Source organism: Phlebotomus papatasi, chromosome 1 (assembly GCF_024763615.1).
Source record: "Phlebotomus papatasi isolate M1 chromosome 1, Ppap_2.1, whole genome shotgun sequence".
NCBI lineage: Eukaryota > Metazoa > Arthropoda > Insecta > Diptera > Psychodidae > Phlebotomus > Phlebotomus papatasi.
In genome coordinates, this window is record NC_077222.1 from 39,369,395 (window position 1) to 39,396,056 (window position 26,662).

General features: G+C 33.6%; 2 protein-coding genes across 6 annotated transcripts in view; one reads left to right on the forward strand and one right to left on the reverse strand.

Annotated features, from left to right (window-relative positions):
* LOC129799677 (voltage-dependent P/Q-type calcium channel subunit alpha-1A) overlaps window positions 1-1,469 on the reverse strand; it is an 80,165-nt gene extending 78,696 nt beyond the window's left edge. For 3 of the 5 annotated variants that reach the window (XM_055843805.1, XM_055843802.1, XM_055843806.1), the window contains exon 1: window positions 1,099-1,460. The gene's annotated coding sequence lies outside the window, so the exon portion shown is untranslated. Of the gene's footprint in view, window positions 1-1,098 lie in introns of all 5 variants that reach the window. The other 2 variants (XM_055843804.1, XM_055843807.1) reach the window with 2 other exon arrangements.
* LOC129799678 (uncharacterized) overlaps window positions 1-26,662 on the forward strand; it is a 113,749-nt gene that overhangs the window by 78,647 nt on the left and 8,440 nt on the right. The window lies entirely within an intron of this gene.

Here is a 26,662-nt window from a genome sequence, read left to right on the forward strand (position 1 = left end):
TCACAATAAATGAGAAGTCCATAAATTGCAGGGAAAAGTATCCAGAAAAAATATTGAGTTTACTGTAGAACTATAACTTTAGAACTGCTCAAAATTTGATAACTAAAAAGATTAGCTGAAATATATATATTTTTTTAAAATTTATATTAGGCATTGATAGTAAAAGGGGTGGCAAAAGGTGCCAGACTTTGCAAAGTACTCAAACTCGTGTTACGGTATACCGGTTCTCAATCGATTTGAATGAACAAATTCAAAAATCACTCAAAAGATCCCTCAAAATAGTTAAAAGATAGTTTAATATAAAAATTACTTATCGGTTCATTACCAGTTCACAGCCGATTTAGACTGATTTATAAATCACTCCATTGCCATTAGGTCTCTGATTCTTCAAAGTAATATGGGAAAAACATCAAGTGTTCGAAGCCATACTGAGAAAAATCCGAAAAAATTAAAATAACATTCCGGAAATGTTAATTTTACCCTGCAGTATTGATCCAAAATCGGTGTAAATATTACCCTTTTTAGGTGTATTGGGGGTTGAATTTACCCTTTTTCATGTTAATTTTACCCTTAAAAGGTGTAAAATTAACATGAAAAATGTTAATATATTTTTACACCTAAAAAGTGTTAAAGTTATGAGGAAAAAAGTCAATCGTACCCTCTTTTTTTCTCAGTGCAGAGGGTGTGGGAAACCTGAAAGCCTTCCCCTATGTCTTGGACAGTATCAAATATTTTGTACATACATCATTTTCTCTTAATCCAAGACACTTTTCTCTCTGCCTGATGGCGAAGAAAATGTAGCCTCATAATTCCTTTACTTAAATCAACATTTGTCATAACTTCTTGGTCACCTAAATTAGCAATTCTTGTACAGCCTATGTGCCTCTATACCTATAGTTTTCAAAAAGGAAGATACGACAACTGTTTATTCAAGCGACGATATACAAACAATAACCACACGATATTTTGATTAGAGCTTAAATCCAGCTGTGAGTATAGCAAGCACTTGGAAAATATTTTTCAAAATATAACTCACAATATTCCTAGCGTTGAAGGGTTAAAATATCACAAAAATTTTTGCAAATACACTGTGCACACCTGTTAAATTTTTCAGTATCCCACGTCTTTCTGTATCTCCTTTTTCTATCTCAAGCTGGAGAGGTTTAACAAAAATAAAAGGTATTTGCACTCTTGAAGATATTTGCTTTCGACCGCCCCAATGTTCAATCCAAGTAGAAAATAAGAAGCCGGTTGGTAGTTCCGTATATTATTTGTTTAAAAATACTCACTCTTCACTTCACACTACACTAGATAAAATTTTGTAAATTTATGCTGATCAAATACATAGAGCACGTCATTCACGGGAGCTATTTTGTAAATATCACTTGCGACATGGATTTAAGTGACAAATTGTATACGTCTAGTCACAGACGATGTTCGTTGCTGACTGATTCGGCTCGGTGAGCTAAAATAATTTCATGCGCACGCTAAACTACCACTTCTTTGATAGTCTCGGGAAAGAGCGACAAAAATGTAGAAGAGTTGCTGAAAAAAGAACAACATAAGCTACAATCTGTTGTTGGGTACAGTAATCAGCAAATGGATTGTGACGGTTGGAACAATATGGAAATTTGAAGGTGAGCATGACGTCATTTTGGGCAGTATATGAGGCACTTCTACTAATTTTACCTGAATTTGATGAGGCTTTTGGAAAATCTCTATTTTTCAGTTCGATTAAACGTGACTCTGCAGTAGTTGCCTCTGGCTATCAATTTTGGCAAAATCGCATGTCCATAAATTCTAAAGAAAATATCAGATCCCAAATACAGCAAGATAATAATAATTTTGTTCACGAAACTCAATATCAAGACTTATATGGAAAGAATACAAATATCTTTAGGCCAAGGCATCCAAGCTCCAAATTTTTACTCTGACTTAATAACGACTCGTTTATAATAACAGAAAATAATCGTATTTCAATAGAAATATTAAAATACTTGACTGATTTCTTTTTTATTTAAAATTACAATAAAAGAAAAACATTAGAGGAAAGCGCGCTATCTTCGGACGATTTATGCTTCGAACAATTCATTTTTTTTTTCAAAGTGTTATAAATGAATGTGGCCCATTATATTATTGCATTTTAATAACTAGACCAATGCCTCAAATTTTCAGAAAAGAACTATGGGTGAAATCCATAAGGAACATAGAAAAAAATTAATTGTTCGAAGCTTGAGTCGTCCGAAGGTAGCGCGCTTTCCCATACTAAAAATTGAGGTTAGTAATATTATTTGCTGAAATAATGTTTCAAAATGTTTACTTAACCATAGAGAATAATAAGTGACTTAAGACTACTGTATGGTAATTAATTGCTGTAAGAAATGCAGCAGACCAAAAATTAAACACCGTATAGTGCAATTGACATGCTTCTTTGCCGTATTAATGTAAAATTGACGTACGTGCAGTATTATAAATGAAGAAACCCAGTTACGTTCAGTTACTTTTAGATTTTCTCTTAAACATTTTGCACATTACAGCAGAGTTCCTCAAATTTGAACAATATTTTCAAAATCGTATCGGAGTTCACGTGAAATGCTCTTTCCTTAAATTAAGAAAAAATAACTTTAGAGAATATATTAATGTAATTTATCATGAAATAAATGGAATTCGTTGCGGAAGTTAATATAATACGATAATATTGAGGAAACACTAGAGGAAATCCTTTTGCCAGTGATTCTTCCATGTCTCACTGACCTATATAACTTCGCTATTACCTCCTCGACTTTCCCAACTCTTTGGAAGAAGGCTGTGGTTGTGCCGATTTCTAAAGTATCTGCGCCATCTGCCCCATCTGATTTTAGACCAATAAGTATTTTACCCGCTATTTTCAAGCCTTTGGAGATTATCCTTTTGGATCAGATGTTAGCACATTTCCATATAAACAATCTTCTGTGCAAATATCATCCTGGTTTTCGTAAGAATCACAGTACTGTTTCGGATTTACTCCGGGTCAGTTATGATATCGGATTGGCCTTGGACAGAGCCATGTTCAGCATTCTGGTCCTTCTTGACTTCTCCAAGGCTTTTGACAGTATCTCTCATGAGTTGCTTTGTCACAAACTAAGTGACCTATTTGGTTTTTCAGAGGTTTCCGTTCGCCTGGTCTCCTCTTACCTTGCTTCAGGTTGTCAGATCCGGTGACTTGGTCTCTTCGCCCCTTGACCTTACTCACGGTGTTCCTCAGGGCTCTATTTTGGGTCCAATCCTCTTCTCCCTCTTCATCAATGATCTCCTCCAGATGCTCAAATTTTGTGGCAATCACTTAATATGCAGATGATCTGCAGATCTACTGTTGTGGTGATCCAACTCATTCCTCTTTTATATTTGAGGCTGTAAATGATGATCTTGAGAGGATTACCACTTGGGCTTTGAACAATGGTTTGGTCCTCAATCCCAGGAAGAGCCAAGCTACTACTTTTCCTTAGATTCTCTCTGGTGAAGTGATTCCATTTTCTCCTCGTGTGAGAAATCTGGGGGGCATTTTTAATGAGACACTTACCTGGTCGGATCATGTGGCTGAGGTCTGCCGTAAGGTCTTTTTTTCGTTGCACACCTTACGACGCTTTCAGACCTTTACTCCCGGGGAGACTAGACTCCTTCTTGTTAGGGCCTTGATAATTCCATTTTCCCTTATGGGACGGAGTTGTTTTTAGTGCTAATGTCGAGGAGCAGAATCGGTTGAAGCTGGTTTTCAATTCCTGTTTGCGTTACGTCTTCAGACTTCGCAAATACGATCATGTTTCTGCTTTTGCAAACTCCATTCTCGGTCTACCAATGATCTCATATCTTGAAGTTCGTGTGGTGGACTTTATTTCCCGACTTCTTTGTACCGGTAGGCCCCGGTACCTTGCGGAGCTCGTAGTTCCTGGATCCTCTTCTAGTTCTTCGTGTCTCCGTGTGCCCAGTTCAGGGAGTCGCAATTTTCGTAATTCTTTCTTTGTGCAAGGTGTCATTCTTTGGAATTCCCTTCCTAGGGAGCGAAAGAGGGGGCTTATCTTGAATCATGTGGCTTCCACTCATTCCTCAAGTCCAACATCACAATCATAATGTTTAGAGCTAGCTTTTGTATAGAGGACATACTGTCCTATTTATTCTAAATAAATTGAATTGAATTGAAAATGGTTCTGATTCGGACTCCAATCGTCGTTGAACCGTCGCGTCGTTCAAATTTGAGGAGTTCAAATTTGAAGAACTCGACTGTATCTATTTCTTCTGATACAGTGAGCGAAATTCAAATCAGTACGGACTTACAAGTGGGTGGTGTGGGTGGTGTGTAAGTGGGATCGACCTAATATTTTTGTCTAATATAAGCCTATCAATCAACACTTTTTATGATAATGATCCACGTGCATTTGCGTTCATGCGTGCACGCCAGCCTAAATATAAAAATTTTTAGGTGATTTTTGAGCGAAATTCAAATAGAGACGATGCCGATTTTTTAAATAAAAGTGTAAAAAAGTCTGATCAATGAGAATGATTCTAATAATTAGAACTTAATTCCCTATTCTTTATGGGAGCAATAAATCTTTTAGCCATATTTGAGACCAATTTATGAAGAGCTTCTTGCCCAATTCGCTCCAAACGCATTTGATATTCATTCTTAAGCTCGTCTACGGTCACTACGGTTTGATTCTCCTTAAATCCTGCGTTGACATATCTTGAAATGATGCCTCACAGATTTTCAATGGGATTTGGGTCAGGTAACTGGCCAATACAAAATTTGAAATTCTTTCTTCTGGAACCTCCATTACAAAACTTGCTTCGTGAATTCCCGCATTATTCTACTGGAAGTTGACATTACCACTGGTTTAAACTTCAGAAAATGATACGAATGTATGAAACTATTCGAGAAACCTCACACCTTGTGTTACTCGCATAATTCAAGTGATCTAACCTTTCTATTGGTCACTGTATGTCTCCGTTGAGACTCAACGTGGAATGAGGCGATCGTCAGCAAAAATTTAACTGAGATCAAGCGTCTTCGTGATGATTGTGGCCAAGAAAAGGGCGACATAGCCGAGAGAGACAGATAATTTGCCGGACTTTTTCATGTTTTGCATCTACAGAATATAGCAACTTTGCACGATTTATTGGTTTGGGTTGTGGTGTATCAGAGACTTGCAGAATATACGATGGAATATTGATTCCCCAAGCTATATACCAAAATCCATTTTCACTGAAGTAAACTTAATCAATTGAATGACAGAGATTCCACTGAAATAGCTGATCTGAATTGTTGAATTGAATATTTTGCGAAATGTCAACTGATTTTTTTTTCTGGGGATTTCCATGAGTTTTGAATTTCGCATATCCGGAAAAACAGTGACGTCCAAATGACCTGAAAACAATTGATAGAGATGATTCGAGGGGAGCTCTTTCCGGGTGTGTCACTACCATGGCAATGAACAATTTAAAAGTCCAGCATGAATACCACGACGCATGCATAAAACATGGTTTTACAATTCGAGAAGTTTTTGGATCAATAAAAATGTTCTCCATCATGTGATTGACACTACGAGTCGCGCCCTTCTATCGTCAACTTACCTCTCACTAATTTTTCCCTCCCAAAAAGCCAAGGTGAAAATCGACATCAAAAGCAATGTAAAATGCCGGGGGGTTGGAAAATTCCAGGAAGTCTGTCCCGAAAATGCAAAGTGGTAGAGTGTGACTAAATGCGCAATTTCAATTTCACCCATGAGAAACATCTCTCATGAAGATTAAATGGGGAAAAGTGTCATCTTTCATGGGGTATACTTGCCATCTATTTCAATAACAATCATCTTCAATGGCATGATGAATTTCACGTGATTTCCTTCTTTCATGATGTCTTAGAAAAATTCCTTCCACCCGACACATGCCTTCGTCGAATATCTAACAAATTGAAAGAATCTCCGTAACATGCTAGAGAAAAGAGGATGAAACAATTGATCTGAAACTTTATGATAAAATAGGATAATTTGGAATTATTTCAAATTTGAAATTTCCTCACAGTTTTAGGGTGTCTACACATTGTAAGAAATTTTCGTCAAAAATTGCTCTTTTGAAGGTAATCATCCGCATTGTTGTAGGTAGAAACGTCAAAATTCTCTCAAAAATGCGATTTTTGACGAAAATTGCTCCCAATGTGTAGAGCCCTTTAAGGCCTATCCACATTGGGAGCAATTTTCATCAAAAATTGTTCTTTTGAAGGAAATTGCCTGCACTGCGCTGTAGATGGAAACATCAAAATTCTGTCAAAAATACTATTTTTGACGAAATTTGCTCCCAATGTGTAGAGACCTTCAGACGGGCAAAGGGCTAAGGAAAAAACCACGAAGAAGTATTCTCGATTGTAAAGGAGGGAACTCGAAGTTCCGAATTAGGGGAAGGATTTCAGGCTTCGCACACACTCTGGCTTCGAACATTTCATATTTTTATTTTTACCATATTCCTTTAATGAATCTAATCTAATTTTTCAGGAAATATGTGACTCAAGACTGTATATAAAAATATATTGCCAATAGGTCAGATCGGATTCATTAAAGGAATATGGGAAAAATTATGAAGTGTACGAAGCCAGAGTGTGTGCGATGCCTCAAAGCCTTCCCCTACTCTATTTTATCCTACTCAAAAAATACAATCAAAGTGACCCACAACGAAAAAAATTAGATAAACATAAAAAGTGTACGATATTGCATACTGTTCAAAATTTGGCAAGCTCTCCTATTTTTATTTAAATATTCAGTGTAAAACTACAAAACAACATTTTATTCAGTTGGAAATTAAAAATTCGCCGGAAATGTATTTGAAATATGGTTCGAGAATGCTGAATAAAGGAACCATTTAATAATTACCTCACTAAACATTAAATTTATTAAAGCTTCAAATATAAATTGACAGTACAACACTTGAAAAAATATTTAAAATGCAGCTGATTTTGGTATTCAAAGTGTTTTCAAAAATTAAGCATAAAGAAATGGAAATAAGATTAATTTTCTCATTTTTTCTCATGATTAGCGTGACATAAAAATTCGTAAAAATTTGTGCCTTAAATAGCAGTGAATTCAAAAATAAGTTTACTAAATTTTGGTTTCTACACACTAAACAAATTTATGTCCATATTAAAGAGTTTTTCCTACACTAGCATATGGAATTTGCCTCGATATGGACATAAATTTATTCAGTGTGTAAATGCCATTATTGAATAATACAGTAAACTTTGGGGAATGATGCAGCTTAGAAAAAGTCGAATTTTCCCAAAATTTCGGCTCTGACTTAAAGATTTCCTCAGTGACCAAATTTAGAATTTTATTCCTTTTTCAATTGGTCTAGATATTACCAGGACATAATATATGGGGCTCTGCACTTTAAATTATTGATATTTTTATTAATTTTGACTTTTTAAGAATTCTTGCTTCCTGCTGTAATGGATATCTTTGTGAGACGGTCTAACAGATAATCGGTTCACGGGCTTACAGTCTACACGGTAAAAACTTTTGGATACTGACCAAAATATTGCAACAAATTTTCCTTGGAACAAATTCTTTTGGAATCAATTTGTACCTACAGAAGTTATATGTTTGTTCCAAAAAGTTTTCTTTACAGTTTTGATACGAAATATAGAGACAATTCTTTTAGAGTTTTTTTTGGAAACGTTTTGATACGGTGGAATGTCTACAAATTTGAGTTGATTACGTTTTATATAAATTTGTCCCTGAATGTTGGAATAGAATTTGTTGCATTCGGCTGTTTTGTTCCCACTGTCAGGAACAAATTGGTCCATATTTTTTATAACAATATTATTCCTACATCTGTAACATATTTGTTCCAAAAATTTTCGCTGTCCGTTGACGAGATATTTTTTTAAACGAATGTGTTACTCATATGGGGAATCTTTTTGTTCCCATTGACGGGAACAAATTCGTGTAAAAGCTTCCGTCTTACAGTTAAGGCCTATACTTCAGTCGAGATAGATTTCGGTGGCGAAAGTTCTTAAGGAACATCAAATAAAAATCAACTTAAGAGTGTTAGAGTGCATCGAATTAAAGAAAATGAAATCATGTAGCACGAAAATTGCCACAGATTTGGCGTCCTCTCGCTTCATTGGTGACGGTTGACTGAGTGAGAGAGGGATACGATTGTATACTAGACGTGCTATTTTTTGGAAAAATTCGTTACTAATATTGGGTATTTTTTTGTGTCTCCTAGAAGGTACAAATATATTCTAAAAATTTTCGGTATCCGTGGACGAGCTATGTTTTGGAACAAATTCATTACTAATATTGATTATCTTTTTGAATCTCGTAAAATGGACAAGATTGTGCCAAAAATTAAGGTGTCCGCGAACGAGCTAATTTTTGGAACAAACATGTGCCAAAATTTTTTACTGTGTAATCCGAAAACTTCAGAAAAATCGACTTTTTCTAAGCTGCCCCATCCTTCGACTCTTTTCAGCTCGATATGAAATTATTTAGGCTATTGGATAAGTAAAAATTAATATTCAATCAACAATTCTACATAATATTCATATTTAAAATTGTAAAAAATACATATTAAAAATGTATTTTTGGAGTTTTGGATGTAAAAAATACATCCAAACTTTATGGTATAACAATATTGGGAGTGTGAATTAATTTTCCGCGGTTCCTGACCCATTTTCGATGTTTTTCAAGCAAGGCATGGTTCAGGTTGATTAATTGTTGTTTGTAGTGGACGAAACTGTCACTCCGCTTCAGCTAATTACGCTTGCAGATCAGCGACCTTAATTGTTTTTGGTCCTTTTGTTCTCATTCGTCATTTCCGAAAAATTTTAACCAATTTTAATGAAACGTTTTTGGTGGCGCATGTTCTCAGTAAGTTGTATTCCTAAGTTAAGTTGATTAGAATTGTAAAAACTAATTGTCAAAAATCTATTTTCATGAACTTCTTCATTACTAGAAAAATGGATTTTATGATCGAATTGTATAATACTTTAATTTTTGGATCTTTTTTGACAAGTAATGAGAAAAGATTTATTGATAAAATTTTTAAACGTATTTTCTAAATTCTAAATCTTCTTCTAAATTTTAAAACTTCTTCTGAATACGATTTTAGTGACATCTAAGCATAGGGGAAACTGGGGCACCACCAAACACGGGGTACCACCAAACACTGCGATTTTTCAATCGGATATTCGACTTCAGAGGATAAGACCTATAGGAATTTATAGGCACTAAAGGGATGCTTGTCCACTGAAGGAATGGTCGAGATAGTCCAAGTAGTTTAGAAATAAAAATTAGTGTTTGTTGGTACCCCGTGTTTGGTGGTGCCCCAGTTTCCCCCCAATTTTTAAAAATTAATAATAAATTATAATCGATCTTATAAGAGCTTATATAGTGAGGCATTGTAATTATCTCCAAGATATTAAAACGAATACGCGAAAATTGTGAGAAAGAGTTTTTCCACAGTTTTGCTCTGGAGGTTGATCATCAAGGCTAAGACGACGGTGGACGCTTGTTACTTCTCTACTCTTTCCCATACTACCACACTATGCTTCCAAGAGATTTGTGCCTTAAAAGTCTTAGGAATTTAATGAATAAAATAAAAATAAATATTAGGATCATTAAAGATGATGCCAGAAAACCGTCACACAAATAGCAAACTGTATTTACTTGATAACAATATTTACTAACTTAATTGTTTTCTGTTACCATTTCCATAACTTTAATATATTTTCAGCTGTTTCAATTAATAGAAATTTATTAATAATATCAGTTCCATTAACGCAATTTTGTAAACTTGAAACTACTAGGAAATGTGACATTTATTGCAAAAATGCAGTAAAGTTTCCTACATCTGTTAAATATCACGGTCAGATGAATGATGAAATTTCCTTCGGTGACATTCAATTAAATCATAGAAAAGATTCTTTAATCTAGATCTTCCTCGAATCATCATCTAATGCAACATACGGAAAGACTTCATCACAACAGTTATATTCAATTAAATCTTTGACCAGTCACTCACACCAAGTGCAAAAATAAAGCTACATCAGTAGCAATTCGCAATTCTGGGTATTACCGCTAAATTATTTACAATAAATGATGGACATGCGTAATTTCTCTCTTTGATGTGGTGATGAAAACAAACAAATTACTTACAACATTGAATCGTCAATGCAAATATCTCTTTCAAAAGCTGTAAATTAATTTACTTAGTGGATTATTATCTCAATGAAATTGCAAATTTCAATTGATTAATTATAGGATATATCATTTGGATTCAAATACATAAAAGCTTCCGTTATGTATTTACTATGCAGAAAAGCCACTACTTCGGGTCAAATAGAATCATGTAAAAAAGGTTTTGGCTTCTATCAATGTCCCTTTTAGTATATAATTTAATTCCAGGAAAATCTGCTTATATAAAAGTTATTGTTTTGGACTTAGGGCTATAGAAAGCTCTAAAAGTTTTCCTGCGAAAGGTTGAGTGGAAACCAAAAGGCTAAATATATTCTCTAAATTCGAGACCATTGTGAAACCCACACATAACTCTGCTGCGTGAATTATTTTCATGACCAAAGAATGAAAAATGTGAGGTTGAGTTAGGCCAAAAAAAACTTGAGGCAGATTAACCCTTAGTAGTAGAGGAATTTGGGGGGAACCTTAGGTGAAAGAGGAGTTTATTCATAAATTTCGAATTACACTTTGGGACTGTTTTAGAAAAAGATGATAAACAAAGCAAAGTCTTGTGAAAAAGTTAGGATCAGGTTTCAAAACCAAACAACCAAACTTGAATATTATTCATCTTTGATAGAGAAGACAATTTCAACTTAATAGAAGAATTCGTAGAAGTTCCCAAAATACAGAGAAATTCTACGTTAAACAACATAGTTTTGGAGAAAGCATATAGTCAACAAATCTGTTTTTATTTGAAATATTGAATAGTAGAACGATTTTTTTTAAATTGCTCTATTTAGAATTTTTAAGACAGTAGAATAAATAAATATGATCCAGGTAACAGTATTTTGGCTGAAATTTTTCAGAAGTTTAGAAAAACAGAAAATATAAATTTTTATTACATGTTATTCATGTATATGAAAATTTAAGGCTAATAAAATGTTTTTACAATCCCAAAACATATTCAAAAATCACAAAAATTATTTTGTTCTCCTCCCTGAATACAATAATTTAGGAATTCGTTTTACAAAATTTATAATCCTTGCAGGACACTACAAAATACAGATCTATGAGCATGGAATGTTCGAACGGATCCCCGACAAAATCCGAAAGTCAAAATCCTGAACGACAAAATCTCGAATTGGTCAAAATCTCGAAAACCAAAATCTCGAATTCTTTAAAGTGTCATAGCTACTTCCACGATTGCACTCGCGCTTGCTGGAGGAAAAGGGAAATTTTCTGTCTCTTGGGAAATTATTCAACACATCATCCTCCATATAATTCCATCCCTTTCAAGATTTCGAACAATCAGGATTTTAGCTTTCGGAATTTTGGCGTTCTGGATTTTGGCTACCCCTGATTCTAACAAAATGATATTTTTAATTTCATATTTCATACTATAATGCTATAAATTTCTTTTCTTTTATTTTTATTAAGTAATATGTGTATGAAATATTGAGAAACACAATTTGTTAATCTTTGAGAATTAGGAACAAATGGATTATTTCTGATCCTTCAGAATAATTAGCCTGTTAAAGTTAGCAGTAAATAATTATCGTAAACAATCATGCACTGAATGCTTAGTAAAATCACTGATTAAAGGTCTTTTGCATAAATTTCTTTTACATAATCCTTTATTGTTAAATCTTATAGGCTAAATATTCTTGAGAAGCATAAGTCTATTTAGATCTTTATGCCCTAGGCAGACTTACGGCTTAACGCTTTAATGACGATTGGATCACTGGTAACCCAAAAACACAATTTTTGTCACCGTTTTAGCTGAGATTCTTTACAATCTCAGTTTTTGTGGTCACAGGTAAAATCCGACCTCGTCAGATCGAGCCCAAATTTTGGATTTACACGTTTTGACACTCATAGATCACGATTTTCGTGGACGTCCCGTCCGTCCCGTCCGGAGTACAAACGCTTCTGGAGAGAGAACGGAAAGAGATATCGACAAGCGGTTTTTGGCAAAGGTTAAATATCGATGAGTGGCTAGAAGTTGACGATGTCAGACCCTACCCTACAGCCCCCCTTCCGCCATTATGGAACACCCCAAATTTTGTTTCCTCAATAACTCAGCCCCTATGGCAGAGGTGTGCAAGAACCATTGAAACCGAATAAACGTCAAAATAAGTTTGTTCTGGTAGCGTTTTGTCCAGTGACGTACATGTTTCATTTGACGTTTATTCGGTTTCAATGGTTTTTTCACGCCTCTGCCCTATGGCATCGATCGAGCTCAAATTTTAGTATGTTATAGCTAGGTCTAAGGGCTTTCAAACTTAACCCAAAAATTCAAAATTCAACTCACAATCGAATTTTCACGCATTCCGAGTTACAAGCACCCCGAGTTGCACGTATTTCAAGGTGACCTGTAAAGAATCTCAACTACCATAAGCTTATCTGGACTTTTTAAAGTTACGTTTTGCTCTAAATAGTCTGAAAAAATGGTTTTCTCGGACCTTTGATTTTTGACTCTCTCGTCCTTGAAGGGTAATTCGAGAGAACTTATACTGGGAAACTAATGAGAATATAGTTTAATCTAATAATCATTATTTTGATTATAATTACGTTAAGCTGTTTCTCGACTTTAGGCGCAGGTCTGTCTAGCACATTAGGAACTGTGATTTCCTCAGAACAGACTATCCTGCTCACATCAGAAGTTTCCTTCCAGTCGAGATGAAGACTGGATATCAGATAGGAGCAAAAGGACGGAAGACTAGTAGGACTCCTCTAAAATATAATACACCCCGCTAAATTCGGATATTCTAACTTCATTTGAAATCCATAAAGTCCATAAATGAATAAATTTTGCAGGATGAATAAATTTAAATATGAAAATGTTCTCGAAACAATCTGGGATTTTTAAGGGCATACAACAAAAAGACTCTTGGATTGATTGTATTTAATAACCAATTGGGACGAATTTTATTTGATTGGAAAAGTCTTTAAATCCTTAAGAAGGTTGCGTTAGAATCAATTCTGACCAATTATATTATAAATCAATAATTACTTTTTATCCTAAATTTTATTGTGTTACTTCTAAGCCAGGGCAGCTGTTATAATTAGTGCTTTAGAGTGAGTGATTGTTAAATCGGTTAAAATAAGTTGTGCACTGACTGTTGTGATTATTGGAAAAGCCGACTGTGGACTTTCGATCCTAATAGTATGTAATGAGCTAGCACGTGATACCTCAAGTTATTACTGATCTCTTCCCACCTTATTATGCATTTTTTCGGATTAATAATTATTATTGTATTAAAGCATTAGTTATACCCCAATAGCATTAGTCGTCTGTAGAGGATTCACGGACAAAATAAATTGTGTATTCAGTGCGTGCCTTGCCTGTGGAGCTCCTCGGAGGCACATCCACAGTGACTCATCAAAGTCACAGGCGATAGCTGAAGACCTAGTGATGGGTGACGAATGAGGGTGTTACATTAGCTTCCCCATGTGGAACAATAACGTGAAGAACCACGATGTTCATATTAGTGCTTTAGCAATGTCAAACACCGTCATGGATTTCGATGGGAATTGAATAGCTCGATGTTTGTGGCTCCATCAATATTGATGACTATCTTCTGTGTATGCCAGTACCTGAATGTCCCAATGACAAGTGCTCGTCAGTCGATAAAAGGCCATAATTTGTCTTTGATTGATTGAAATTTGACGATTTTTCGGGGATGTAAACATCAGCTACTGTTCCTTGTGTTAATTTAATTTATTTTTCCCATCATTACCTCAATCATTTTGAGTGTTTTTCTTACGTCACCTCTTACCGCTCTTGTGGTCAATTATTGTCGCACTTGAATTTTCTTTTTCTCACAGTCAGATTAGTGCCGTTTCTGAATTTCCTGTATTGTCTTTGGGTCGAGGCTTGTTAGTGGTTTTTAAAAAAGTGTCATTAACACACCTCCAAATGCTGAGCCCTGGGCAAAACACTTATCTTGTTGCTTGAACTTAAAGCGAGATAGAGCAAAATAGTAGTATTTGCAGCACATTCATACATTTGCATTACCATTCATTCACGGTAATGCAGAAGGATTTAAAAAAATCAAAAGAAATAAGTAGTAGTACTATTAGTTTAATCAGTTTAACAAAATTTACAGAGAGTAGTTAAAATCTCTTTAATGTCCCTTAAAGTAGAATAACTGATAAATCTCTTAAAAAGATCTTTAAAAAAAATTATGTATCACTGCAGTCATAGCGGTGGTAAATAAAATGCATATCTTTAAGATATGGATTATATTTTCCACCGCTATGACCGCAATGATTCATAATTGTTTTTAAAGATCTTTTTAAGATATTTATCAGTTATTCTACTTTAAGGGATATCAAAGAGATTTTAACTACTCTCTGTAAATTTATTAAACTGATTAAACTAATAGTACTACAACTTATTTCTTTTGATTTTCTTAAATCCTTCTGCATTACCATTTTCTTGACTTTCATTTTAATAATCTTGGGGATAATTTAACAACAAAATTTAACAAAAGTCTTCAATTGTTTGATTCATAAGATAGTCAAAAAAATAAAAATGATAAACTAGTAATTTAGTAATTTCGTCAGAATTTAGTAATTTAATTCGGTTATGAAACTTTACCATCCAAAATTCCAGTCAAATGATTCTTTTAGAACAATTTTACTTTGTAAGATCAAGCTTTTTGTTAATAATCTCTTTACAGTATTTCCATGAAGTGAACTTTGTCTATTAAAGTTCTGTTTGATTTAAAAGGAAATGGACAATTGTTATTTCAGAAAAGTCAAAAGGGAGAAGGAAACTTTCACAGAAATTCCATATTCATATAAATTTCATAAGGTTTTAGAATTTTGTAGTTAGTTTATAGGGCTTCTAAATGCACATTTCAAGGGGCTATTTACTTAGTTTTGAAGTTGAATTTATGAAGTTTTCCAGTTTAATACTCTAAAAGTAATTTTACTCGAAGTTTTTGCATACTTAAAATCACCAGACTGCTAATGTTTATAGAATAGCAATTTATTTTGTGAAATTTATCATATCTTGTAAATATTTATAGATTTTTGTGCCAGTATATTACTGAAATACTCAATATCAAGTTTTGGATAAACGTCTCTTACATCCTTATAAGTTTTTCGGCCTAAGTTTTAGATTTGGTAATGTTAAGGAAAATTTTTAAAAAGCTATATAAAAAATTTTAAGAAATCTTTATATAATGTGCAATCCTGAATGTATTCGTATTTAGAAAGTGATTGAACAGAATTCTGTTCTCTTGGTACGTAATCCCAAGAATTGTGTTTATGCACAGAGAGCGACAATCAGAACAAGTGATTCCCAACCACAATTTTAACCCAAGTAGAGACTGGAAAAAATCCTGTCTCCACCCGGGATCGAACTGGGGTCTTTTCGCTGTCTAGGCGAATGCTCTACCAACTGAGCTATGGGGACACACTGGCTCTGACTGTCTTTTTGCTACTGATCGTATTTATATAATGTCCTTTAATTTTTCTAAATTTGTATTTAAAAAAACGCTTTCATAATAACAATATTTCTGAAATATTAATATTCGTGTACATTTTGTGTGCCATTTTGTTGATTAACGGGGATCCGAACCCGATACTTAACGCAACAAAAAGCGAGCACTCTATTACGTCATTCACGACTTTTTCATTATAAATTCATTTCGTATCTTAAAGAATTAAATTACATTATAAGAAATAACAAGTTAAATTTAAATAACAATAGCTTCTGGAGTTAGAAATATAATTTTACTGCTCGAACTCAAAAAGAAAGTCATATAGGGGAAGGTCGTCTGCCTTCAAACGAAAAATGGAGTTCCAAATTTAAGATTTTTTTCTGAAGAATCCACAAAATGAATTTTATTTTCTACTACACCAAAAAATTCTCTTGTTTATTCGGCGTATATGCTTACCTCATTTAGCACTTACAAGTCCTCAGTTTTTCCTTCTGAGGAAATTAAAAAAGTGATGTCGATTTGTATGAAGGCAGCTGGCATAGTCTGCCTTTAAACGCGAGGCAGCTACCTTTAAATGTTTTTTTTTCACTGAGAATATTGAATCAATAAAACTAAATGGGCTATAAATGATTAGGTTGAAGCCTAACGTACTCACTAAAATCGTCACTGCAGTCTAAAGACATTAAACAATAACTTTTCTTCACATTTTTCTGAAGGACTGTTTTGCACTTGAAAATTTGGAAGAAAAAGCCATTGAAGTTGACAATTGTCAACTTGAAACATCCCGGCCGGAGCAAGATAGCAGGTTATAAGTATTTGTATGACGTTCGTCAGAGAAAAGTAGGAGTTCGATTTCACATGTTTTGATGAATGGAAAGATAGGATTTAAAGGCACACGACATTAGCATTTAAAGGCTGCTGCAGGGTGATATTTGCAAATTTTTGCCACCCACAAAAATTGTGTCATCTGAACCAAAATGTATTAACAGAAATATTAAGCCTGATTAACCTTCTATGTGTCACAATGGAAGATTTATTTGTAAAATGATTTTTACTATGAAAAATCACATGATTTGTGGAGCATCAAAATTACAGTTTAGACCTCATTTTCATTTTTTTTTGATCTAGCATCTAGGAAATAGGAGCTAGGCTCTCCATTTTTTGATGATTTGTGAGGATGATGGATAGCTACCTAACAGTTAACAGTTGAAGGCTGCTGCATTTAAAGGCAGACGACTTTCCCCTAATCGTCTTTTCTTTCGACTTGTCACCGTCCTGGAGCTTAAACGGAAAAAGATATCGACTCCCGGTCTTCGATGACCCAGAATAAAAAAAAAACAATATCCACAAATGTTTTCGTTTTACTACCCTCCCCGCCCCCTTCAACCCCTTCAAACCCCATGTTTTTTTCTGGTTTTTCTCAAAATTGGCGAATGCTTTTTCAATGATTTTCGGATACGTTTTAGAGGTAGTTCAGAGGAACATTTCGTCCAAACATACCTATGATCGGAAAATTCACCATTTTGAATTATTGAAGGTCAAAGGTCAACCAGTTTTAAGGGCACATTTTCCAACCAATTGGGTTAAATTTGGATTTTTTGGACAGGTATTTAAATTTCGAACCCGACTGTATCGATGGTCATCGGCAATAAATCGGTCAAATACCGATATTTGAACATTTTTTTTTGGAATTTTTTTCTTGACCTTAAGTTAGCTCCCAAGTTGGGGGTCAAACTAGAGGAGATATCGACTTCCGGTCTTTTATGAACCCCCCCCCCCATAAGTGGACCTGATCTCGAACGGTCTTTTTTCCTTTTTTACCTGCCCTCCCTCCATCCCCTAAAAAAACGTGTTTTTTCGGTTTTTCTCAAAATTGTCCCAAGCTTTTTCAATGATTTTGAAATTTAGTTTGCTATAACAAACCATTAGTTTTTTTTTAAATATAGTTTTAATCAGCTGTTTCTAATTTTGTTCAATGTTTCTCTTTATTTTTATCGCTCGTTTTGAGATATAATTCTCCTGAAACTATTAAAAAACATACTAGTAATAAGATAGGAAAATTTAATTCGATTGACGTCCACCTCTACGACCAATCTCCAGAACAAACCGTGGGAAATTTCTTTCGGTGATAGTATATACCACTGCAAAAAAGATTAAAAAGTGGTAGAATTGAAAATTTAAATTCTTTACACAAATATTTTAATATTTATGATTTTATTTGTATATACAACAATATTATTAAATTATTCAGATGTGAAAATCTGGTTTAGGATTGATTTTGATTTTTTTATAGTGGTCAAATTGACCCGGTGTGGTCTAATTTTAAATAAAAAGTTTTCGCTTGAGTCATGTATTCTATACTTATTAGTAAAGCTTAAGCCCCTTGAACTGTCTTGCTTTCATGGCTGACATTTTAGTGCTATTGTCTGTGTTCCAATAGTCTTCTCGTGCCGTCTGGGAAAAACCGCACTTTACGAGTATGCCGGTATTTTGAATAAATACCGCATCTCAAGCAACATCGACTCAATTATTCTAAAAAGCCAGACCATTTCTCTCGCAACTCTACACCAATTGCAAGAATTCCAGTCATTTTGTTATGACACGATGCCCATAAAGTTTGATGGTATTTGGCTGACTCCTTGGAATCCCAAGTTCACTTCTGCTTTCACTGAAGACCAGAAGAGACATCCCCGAAAGACAATCTTACACCGCCACATTTGTATTCAAACAACTGTGGCATGTCTGTATTCAAGGTATTTTCTTTCACTGTGGCTGGAAGAAAGTCCCAAATAGAATTTCATTACACACGAATGGATTTGCCGACGGGCATCATATATTCACCGTCACGTATGGACGTGGGACAAGGGTTGACTACTCCACTAGGACAAACTGAGGGTTGTCAGGGAGGAAGGATGACAAAAAAAATCGACCCAAAATGTCGACCCCCACTAAAATTGAGGTTCTCTGTGAAGGTCTTGAATTTTGCTCTTGTTCGATGTCGTGGGTTTAAAAATTAATTGCGCCTATTTAGGCTCATTCTATATGGGCTGACATTATTCGATACAACAGGTGATTGATTTATTTTGTGGAACGTGAAATTTCCCTAGTGAATTTCCAACAACAATCAATTCTCCAGAGGACTTTAGGGGGTGTAGAACAATACGTTTCACAAGTTTATATTGTATCATAACTTTTACAGAGATAGCCAAACAAATTTCAAATGTCTAACTTGTAACTGAAACTTATGAGTGCGATGTTATTGTAGACATGAATCTTAACCATAATCTTTAGATTGTTACTTACAATAACCCGTTAACAAATACAGTTGAGATTTATTTTATTCTCATTTTTTGATATTATTAAAATTCGTTTAAAACAGCGTGAAAATAGGAAGAAAACCCCTTAACCCATTCACTCAATGTACTAGAAATACTTGCGATAGGGTAAGTGTGCCAAATTCCGACCAGCTTGCAATTTCGGCCACCTTTTTTGTTCCTTGAATTTCCATGAACTTTTAGATTTTACGTATTCTAGAGATTATACAATGCAAAAGAATAACAAAAAATGTAGCTTCGACAAAAGAGGTGATGTGAAAAAGATATTGGAAGAATTCCCGAAGGGCAAGGAACTATGAGAATAAAGGTGGCCGAAATAGGGTACCAAAGCTATGTCTATGTTTTTATTCATTTTAAAATGTATTAAGAGTGATTTTAGAGTAAATAAAAATGGTAAACTCTTTACAAGGTTCCAAGCAACACTCTTTCAGAAGAAAGAATAAAAAAAAATCAATTTGTATTTAAAATATTACATTTCAAACTTGAGACTTTGACGCTTGCATGCAACTATGCCGAAATTTGGCACACTTACCCTAGAATGTTCATATTTTGGAATTATATTCCTACAGATTAATAGATATTTTTTTTTAAAGAAAAATTTTTTATCTATTATGAAGGCGCGGGGAGCCTCTCTCAAACATGCGTCTTAACGGTCGCTGAATTTAAATTCTGTACATTAATTCATTACAAACTCTATTGGTTTAGATAGAGTAACTATCCAAGAAAACAAATTGGCAATCAGATTTCAAATCAGAAAAGAGGATGATGGCCAATTTTAACAAATTCTACGGGATGTCGAATTTTCCGTCCGTAATTTTAAGCAAAAATTTTGCATGATTTTCTGCGAAGCGAGAAAAGAACAACAAAATGTACTCCCATCTCTTTCGGACTATTTTTTCCAAGTAATTGAAGTACTAAAGTAATTAAAATTCCATTCCCGACAGCAATTCGAATATCAATTGCCAAGAAATAAATCATCTAAGATCACTAAATTTGCGTATTATGTATAATGCCATGGTAAGGAATGGGTTAACAAAATCAAATAATATGAAACAGCGTAAAAATTTGAGTTATTAATGGCAAAATTATTTTACCGTTTTTTTTTATATAGAGGAATGCGTGGTACCTTCGGACAACTCAGGCTTCAGAGAACTCATTTTCTCTATGTTCTTAAGAGATTTTACCCACGGATATTTTCGGAAAATTTGTGGAATTGAACTAGCTATTAAAATAAATTATTAAAATGGGTCAAATTTATTAAAATAAATTTGGAAAAACTGAGTTGTGCAAAAAGTTTAAAATATGAAAGAGGCAGCGATACAGCAGTGGTCATAACTCATGCCACTATCTTGCATGAATTTCTAAATATTCTAAAGAGACTATTCAAATGATGTGGAATTTCCTAATTAACTTGTTCACACTTAAGATCTTTTTTCTCCATTATAACAACTGTATTAAAAGTGGGTTTTTCACTGCACCCTCGCCCTCTCATTCAACACTTGAGTGAAAAATTGTACTTTGATAGAGTCACATTTTTGCAAATTGCTCATTTGAAAATGATTGCCTACAAATGAAAACAAAACAGTCAGGAAATCGTGAGGTTGGTCACTTGTCACGACTTTGAACGATTAATATAATAAACTTCCAGTGATTGTCCTAAATATAAACTCTACAAGTTTATACGACATTCACACTTTTAGCATTCAATTCTCACGATTTACACAATCGACCAGTAACTCTAAATTTGCGAAACAATCAAAATTTATTGTATATGTGTGCAAAAAAGTACTTAAGCTTCGTCTTCATCGAGGAGTTGATGTATGTTGAGTGCTCAAATTACTATTCAAAACTCAGCAGAAGATAAAGCGTCATAATTAATTTTTTTTCTAAGGCTCTTATGAAGATTAATGACCTATATTTTCTTCATTTAAAATTGAATTTGAATCTGACTGACCTATATATATGTGCTATACAAAAATTTTCTCGTTAATTAAATTGGAACGACAAAAGACTGTGCAAAAGAGAACAAGATGAATAGAAAAAATGACGATACACAGAGAGTAAATGACCCATGTAAAAATTCAAAGGATGTGTACCAAGAAAAAAAGCACTAAAGGGATTCTAAGTTGAAAATGTCTCACTAAACATTAAAAAAAAGTAAATGGAAAGGGGTTCTCTATGGTGTGTTAACTGCATAAAAGAATGACAAAGTTTGGAAAACATTGTAGAGTGCTCGAATGCTGTTGTCTGCGGTTTTAGTTATCACAGCTACTGGAACGCTGCGGTACAGACAATCAACTCAGATCGAACTTATATTCACAAGATAGTTGTTTTGAGCATTCCTGATTCCGAATTCCTATTATTTCGTTTTAGTTGAGATTCTTTACAATCTCAGCTTTTGAGGTCACAGGTGAAATCCGACCTCGTCAGATCGGGCCCAAATTCTGAATTTACACGTTTTGACACTCATAGATCACGAATATCGTATGTGCTAAAAATCGATTTTCGTGGACGGTCGTCCGTCCCGTCCGTCCCGACCGTTTTTCAACTGTTGCATACACTACACCAAAATATTTAAGAAAAGTTTATAGGTATAATTTTAGTAAGACTGTTGAGCCTGGAGGAGTTGGAGGGAGAAAACCCATTCTGACGAAGATTCTTCTAAAGCAACTGTACAAAATCACTGTCCAGCTGGAGTGGTAACTTTGAGGGGTGCAATAATGACGGCTAACTTCAAGTTACGATATTGCCATAGTTCCGCTATATGCCCCATAGCAAAATTCCGCGGAAATTCCAGTGGAATAGCGTCCAAATTGCAAAATTCCCCGGAATTTTACGCTAAAATTCCACTAAGTTTTCCATGGAATTTGGAGTCGGGAATTCCATTGGAATTATAGCTCTCCATGGAATTTCAAGTACGAACCATTAGAATTCCAGCGTTATATTCCGCGGAGCTCCGCTGAACATTTATATGGGAACTCATACATGAAACGTCCGCGGGATAAGCTGGAAAAATCCTACGGAAAATTCCACTATCTTTCCACAGGGTTTTCCAAGGTTTTTCTAATATTTTTCTTGAAAGTCAAGGAAATAAAATGGTGTTGCGACAACATAGATAATTTGTTTCCAAACCTTCCGCAAACATTTTTAGTGATTCGTGTGGCAATTATATTTAATTATGCAACACTGCGTTTCGTGTAGATAATAGTGAAGTGATTACATTAAATAGGTCGCCAACCTAAAAAAATATTGTTTTTATGTCATTTAATATATATATATATATATATTTTAAGAAAAATTATTTTTTTATAAAATATTTTTTTATTGCATAAAGTGTTAATTCGATATTGCTGGTTTAGTAAAACATACTATAATCCTCGTAATCTTTGCTATTTCTTTAATATTCGGAAGTAAAAGCATGAGGTGCATGTGACAGCTTAAGTTTTTCTTCATTTTATTTAGGTGGAAAAATCCACATAAATTCCACGAACATTTCCATGGATGAATTCCACAGAAACAATCTAGTATAAATCCATTAAATTTTCCTTGGAACCTATTATGGAAAATTCCTATGGAATTTTTCAAGGAAAAATACTGGAAAATTCCGAGTAATTTTTCGCTTGTTATTCCTATTCCGCTTCTTTTGCCATGGGCCGGTGTCGTGAGTGCTCAACGAGTTATTCCGAAGGTACAATCCTATCGGCTCGTCAGTTGATCTTTACCAATGAAGCGAGAAGGACGCTGGATTCGTGGCCTTCTTGGAATAGGCAATAAGGCTTAATTCCGAGAGGCTAACGATGAAGAGTGCTCCGGCATTTTCTGGTGTCGGACTTGTAGCATTCGTGCTACATAATGGTGCTATTTCAATGAAAAATAAAATTGAACTCTACTGTTCTCAAGCGCTTCTGTATTACCGACTTTTCTTTGTATTACTGGAGAAACAGTCGAGATAGGAACCAAATCAAACAAAAATAAATAATGCAGAAGCATTTTAGAACAGTAAATTGCTAAACAAAATATATTCAATTTTCATTGGAATAGCACCATAATGTGCTTAAAACCTTTTCAAAATGGTACAATACTTTAAATTTCCATTCAAATATACCTTTACAAAGATTGATAGATTAAAAAAAAGGAGTGTACTTGAGTTCGCTGGTGATCAGACATCTAATAATTGAATTGTAGAGAATCTTATGTCTTTATTACGATGAGATCCTACCCAATCTTTTCTTTTATAACATTATTTTTACTAATTTAATATATCAATTGCATGAAATGAAAACACTTTCATAATACTATGTGTTCAACTGTTTCCAAATTCCAATATCATCATTTCCAGTAAATTCCGAATAAATCCTTTGTACAAGGAATGTCTGACTTGAAAAATAGAACTAGTCAATCTAATTTCTTGTAAAAGTAAATTAATTTTATTATTTTCTTTTTTTATTAAATAAAGCTAAAGCGCTAAAAAGTATTTATTCTACCTTTATAAAGGATTCATAAAACTTTTAACGAGAAGGTCTGTTGTACTTTTGTATGTGATTATTTTTGGAAACTATTGTATCATTTTATTTAAAATTTAGCATATTATAAATTCAATTGGAAACCTGAATAAAGTGGGTTGATGTTAAACTTGAAAATCCACTAATTTTCGAGATATGACTGTCTCATTCGAGTTTGTTTATAAAGTGGATTTGAAATGGAAGAATCGAAAGATTGATGAGCTATAGAGTGAGATGGGGTAATTTGAAATCACGTCTAATTTGGAACCTTGAGATTTCTTAATAGTTTTAAATGTCAAAAGGAAAAACCAACGAAAAAAGAGTCCTGAATTTTAAGTCTTGTACTTATTTGTGGTCTTCTTTTTCTCTTTGACCAACTGAAGCAGTGAGAAAATTTCAAAATTCCAAAATAGACATTATTCCAAATTACCCCATATTCCCCTAATTTACCTATCACTAACATAAAGTTATAATTTATTTTAATTTTCTTCCCGGCATTTTGCTGACAATATTCAAAGAAATTCTCGCCAAGATTAAAGAGCTTAATTTCCAAATGAGTCAAACGATTTTTTAATCTCGAATACATTATACTTCAGAAGTTGTCTAAACAGTAATTGGAGCTATATACATAAATGAATTTCTAAAACAATTTTATGCAAATTGTCTAGGAAAAAATTATAAATTGTTAAACATAGAGGCGAAGTCGGTCAGACTTCGCACATACTCTGGCTTAAAGCACTGTATATTTTTCCATGCAAAAAACGTTAAAATGAACTTAGGGGAATGTAGGCATGGTTCACACAGAGTGAACCTTCACACAATGTGAATTTTCTCTTCGTTTGCAAAGAGCTGACTTACTATTTCTCATCTCGTCTCATGAGCTTTATCTATCTTGGCTAAGACAAGACGAACTAGGTCTTTGTAAACAAAGAGAAAATTTGCGTTGTTTGAAGGTTCGCTCTGTGCGAACCATGCCAATATTCCCCTAAATAGCATAAATTTATAAAGTTTTACTCTTTTAAATTATTGAATTTTTTATTAATTTGAATGAAAAGTCCTATTTATAAACCAATTTTCATGGGCCGAATCCGATCTTTTATAACTAATTTATTCTAAATTTTATAACCTAATTTTTTCTGCATGGAAATTTGCGGCAATGGCGACAATAATTTTTTTTCAAATTTAATAATATACCGTGTGGTACAAAGGTTATTTATTCGATGTTCAATTCAAGAGAAAGACTGTAATATTTTCATATATATTGATTTTGCATGCCAATATATGACCTGGATTTATTCAGGTATAATCTCTATAGAGGAATTAATATGAAACATCAGATTTATCCAACATTTAGGTTAGTTTCGAACTTCGAAGTTCATATATTAATTTGAAATAAATTTATGGTGAGTAAAATGTCAAATACGAGGAAATTGGTTTCGGAGGATTTACTGTAGACTATTCCAATTGGTAAAACTAAAATTTCATGAGGAGTTTCCTAAAAGCCACATATATCCCATATGGGAAGTGATAATGACTTTGCAAGCACATAAAATATAGTATTTGCAATTTTAATGAAGTGAAAACTCGAAATGCCTCTGCGTGATTTTAAGGTGAGAAATTGTTCAACATATCATCAGAACACTTTCCTACAAATTTATGGCTAACACTGTATAACGTATTTTCAACATTTTACGCACTTTTTCCCCAGATGTTCCATCATTAATAAAAACAAACAACATCTCTAGGGACTTAATAGCAATTTGTGTTTTTGAATCCTTAAATTTAATGCGTAACATTAATATCGGCTTAGCTTCTTCATCATCCTCAACCAAAAAACAACACAATAAGTGTTTCTAGAATTCATAAAGCTTGGAAAATGGAGAAAAATGACACACTCTTCATAAATTAATACGGACTGCTGGCTTAGTAGGATTTCATTTTAATAATGACAAATAAAGTAGAACAACAAATGAAAAATTTTTTGAGGACGATTAGTTTAAAATATTTTTTAGATTTCAATGACACAATTTTTCACAATCAATTGAAGATTAAGTTTAAATTAAGTTTGCAGAATAGTTTAATTCATTAGGATTAAGTATTTTAAGAATTTTCATTCGTCATTGCCATTGTTTTAATTGTTATCTGTTAATGAACAATTTCAAAGTCATATAAATCTGTATAAGTCTAGACAAGTTTTCAGAATAAGGAGTTGGGGAGAATGAGGCAATGTTATCTTTCACGATTTTTCGTACATCTTCGAAAAGTATATGCTTAAATATTAAAGTTGACTAAAGTAGTGAGAGAAAGTGGCCATGCTTCGTACGATCCCATGCTTTGAAATGACAAAGTTATCCTATGTTTCCGAATAAATGTGATGCGATAAATCACATTTATTGAGAAATATAAGACAAATTTATTAATTACGAAGCTTAGGATCGAGCAAAGCATGAGTACTTTTCCCTAATCTAATTTCTTTTGGCATACTTCCTTTAAAACTGCTCGACATGTAAACCTAAAAAACAGTAAATCGTACGCAAAATAATAAATAAAAGAGCTAATCAATACGATTCAGTAATGAAAATCTATAATAATATTTTATTGTGCAGATGAAAAAATTTAATTATTTTATTATCTGTTAAATATATTCGCTTTCAACTGTTTACAATTAATTAAAGATGTGTCAAGGATACAAATCAAAAACATTTCTAATGAATCTTAACCTGCTTCAATAATTTCACAATTATCCTCTCTAAAACTGATTACCACTATTTGACATTCTAAAACTATTATAAAGAATTTTTCTAAGCTATTTTCGTATTTTAGACGTAAAGCCTAAAAGGACTAACAAGAAGTTGAAAAATGGATTCCCTGGAGTAGAAGGTGAAATTTAGATTGATCAAAAAGTCAAGGGATTATAAATATTGCTCATTTGGGTAGAGTTCTAGTGATAGAAACTTAAACTATTATTTTACGTATTACTTTCAATGAAAACATTATATTCTTATTTCCTGCCAAAACTTTTCTCAATTAGTTAGAAACTGTACCATAGTTGTTCAGGTGATATTCCGAGAAACTGTAAGTCTGAGAAAATTTAAAAGCCAAATAAATTTTAGCATGTGTACTAAACTATTATAGCCATTCATCAAATAAACAAATGGTCTCGGAAATTGGGGTTA